This window comes from Protobothrops mucrosquamatus, unplaced genomic scaffold, assembly GCF_001527695.2.
Source record: "Protobothrops mucrosquamatus isolate PMUCROS unplaced genomic scaffold, P.Mucros_1.0 scaffold46, whole genome shotgun sequence".
Classification (NCBI taxonomy): Eukaryota; Metazoa; Chordata; class Lepidosauria; order Squamata; family Viperidae; genus Protobothrops; species Protobothrops mucrosquamatus.
The window spans coordinates 1,538,762-1,542,208 of NW_015386428.1; positions in this window are offsets into that span (position 1 = coordinate 1,538,762).

The window sequence follows — 3,447 nt, forward strand, 5'->3', positions numbered from 1 at the left end:
CACAAGCCAAGAAAAGTCTGGATACTTCCGTCTCAAAGCATCTATTGATTTGAGGCACCATTCACCACTACCACTAAAATATAACAAATCTTTATAAGATGGTGCCTCCATAACCACAAATCTAGGTATAGTCAAAAAAATATGTGACGGTATCACCCAAATTGGAAGTTTAACCTCAAACTTGAAAAAATATTTTTGCGAAACTCTCAACAATGCAGCCATTATTATATGATTTCTAAAAGTTTTATCAATCTTTTTTTGCATAAAAAGATAAGCATGCCACCCAAAGTACAAGTCCCATCCTTCCAAATTCAGAATTCTCTTATTAGATAAATTAATCCAATCAGTCATCCAAGTCAATGCACAAGAGTCATAGTAAAGTGTCAAATTTGGAGCTTTAAGTCCTCCACGTTCTTTAGTATCTTGAATAATCTTAAATTTAACAGATATAAAAATTATTTCTGAACATAGCACGTTTTGCAAGTAGTAGCCTCCAATTACAAATTTACATGCAACTTCCAGTTTCTGCTTGATTTGTCTTCTGAACTCTGAAAAGCTCGTGTTGAAAATATCTTGATGAGATAAATTAATGGGTGGAAGAGATCAACAACCAACATTTAACTTCAAGCAACCCAATGTGTGATTAAATGTTATTGGCAATCAATAAAAAACTATGAGGGAAATATAATGTTGAAAGCACACAAAATATGTCCCATGTTTATCGCTTATTATACAGCTTTTTGCTCCTAATGAGCAATTGGGTGGAATGTCTGTGTGCCTTCTATTGTAATGATCTCTTTAAGAATAAATAAAAGATAAAATCCATGAAAGAATCCTGGAATATCTCAGATGGGGTAAACCCCTGCAGGCTCATTCTACTGTTCCAGACTTCTACTGTATCCACTATTTAAAATAGTGATATTGTAAGACTGTTCTATGGAATGTTCTTTCCTCACAGGAAGGAGAGTGACTGGAGACTCCCTCCCCACAGGTGACAAACTTAATCTTGTCAATACTGACAGAGTAATCCTACAAGTCAGTGAGGGAAGCACCTCTGTGCATACTATTATCTAACTTATCCCAGGCCAGCTGAAGAAGTTCATGATTCTGAAGAACAATGCATATTTCATGCTGTCCATGCTATCCAAATGGCAGACGTCCCCTTCTCTACCATGTTCTGAACTTCCACGGCCACACTATCATAGAAGCAGAATGAATATGTCCTTGGACTGAAGAAGCCTTTGGCAATAACAGATATTGGCCAGACTGTGGGGGACTTTTCTTCACCACTTAAACTTCCACTGCTGGTAATCTTCTGTATCTGACAGCTCAGCGGCCAAGGTGATGACTGGTTCATGAGGGAGATGCTTTACATTAAAAATATAATACTTTGACATAAACTCAGACATCTCTCAGAGGAATTTGATAACTCTCCCAAGATTAAGGGGAGAGTTAACGGCGCTAAGGTTACTACCTGACCATTTTGTAATGACTACAGATAAGAGGCATGTTGATTCCTTGAGCCTCAACCTCTAGCATACAACAAGAGTCTTCAGTCCCAACTCAGCTACTTGCCAACAATGTTGTGGATATGCAGACATCAAATGAGGATCTGGCCTAGGCCAGTCTGCAAACATAGTATTAAAGGTGAGATCTAATGAATGCTAGAAAGCATCATAATTTTTTTAAAATCATTGTCTTCCTCTTTTCACATTTTTTAAAGAACATTTTTGTCCTGTTTCAGATTGGCAATTTTTCTCTATTTCTTTTTTTTTCCAAATTCTAATTCTTATGTAATAATTACTCATGCACAAAAAGTTAAGTTTAATTTCCAGGTTCAGAATGTGATGGTTAGTTCAGTGGACGTAGTTCCCTTGTATGCTGTTGAGAAGTGGGAAATGCCTTTGCCCGTCAAGTCAGCAGAATATTATAGCTTAATAATAATAATAATAATAATAATAATAATAATAATAATAATAATAATAATAATAATAATAATAATAATAATAATAATAATAATAATAATAATAATAAAGTTGGAAGGGACCTTGGAGGTCATTGAGTCCAACCCCCTGCTCAGGCAGCAACCCTACACCATTTCAGACAAATGGCTGTCCAGTCTCTTCTTAAAAACTTCCAGTGTTGGAGCATTCACCACTTCTGGAGGCAGGTTGTTCCATTGGTTAATTGTTCTAACTGTCAGGAAGTTTCTCCTTAGTTCTAAGTTGCTTCTCTCCTTGATCAGTTTCCATCCATTGCTTCTCGTCCTGCCTTCAGGTGTCTTGGAGAATAGCTTGACTCCCTCTTCTTTGTGGCAGCCTCTGAGATATTGGAACACTGCTATCATGTCCCCCCTCCTCCTTCTCTTCGTTAAACTAGACATACCCAATTCCAGCAACCGTTCCTTATATGTTTTAGCCTCCAGTCCCCTAACCATCTTTGTTGCTCTTCTCTGTACTCTTTCTAGAGTCTCAGCATCTTTTTTACATCGTGGTGACCAAAACTGGATGCAGTATTCCAAGTGTGGCCTTACCAAGGCATTGTAAAGTGGTATTAATACTTCACGTGATCTTGATTCTATCCCTCTGTTAAGGCAGCCCAGCACTGTGTTAGCTTTTTTGGCAGCTTCAGCACACTGCTGGCTCATATTTAAGTGATTGTCCACTAGGACTTCGAGATCCCTCTCACAGTTACTACTATTGAGCAAGGTACCCCCTATACTATACCTGTACATTTGGTTTTTCTTGCCTAAATGTAGAACCTTACTTTTTTCACCATTGAATTTCATTTTGTTAGATAGCGCCCAGTGTTCAAGTCTGTCCAGATCCTCCTGTATCTTAAGCCTGTCTTCTGGAGTATTGGCTATTCCTGCCAGCTTGGTGTCATCCACAAATTTGATGAGTTCCCCATCTATCCCCTTGTCCAAATCATTGATGTAATGTAATGTCAGAGGCTAGAACAGCTAGCTCAAGAATCCCAAAGGGACTCAAACCCTTTAGAATTCACATATAATCAGAAATTCAGGTGTAGATGCAGTTAAAAAACATTGAAAATGGGGGAGAAGAAAAGTTAAACAAATTGGAACTTCAGAAGGAAGAGCTTCTTTAAAAATTGGAAATGGACAAAAAGAAAAACCTGAAAAAGAATGATGCTGGAATAAAAAGACCAGAGATGGAGAAAAATAATAAAGAGGGTATTTATAATTTAGAAAAGGACATGTGAAAGAGCGAAAGGCTTTCTAATGTAATCTCTGCAACCTTCTCAGCAGCTTCGCTAGAAAAGTACAAATTTCCAGAATATAGAAAAGATCTCATCAGGAAGGAAATGTGTCTTTTTGCTTATATGGCAGATACTGTATAATTATGAATCAATTTTTGATCCAAATAGACTAAGCTGAAGCTTAAGCAGCCTTTTCTTTCTTATGTCTTTTTGCCCCTCTGACTTTTT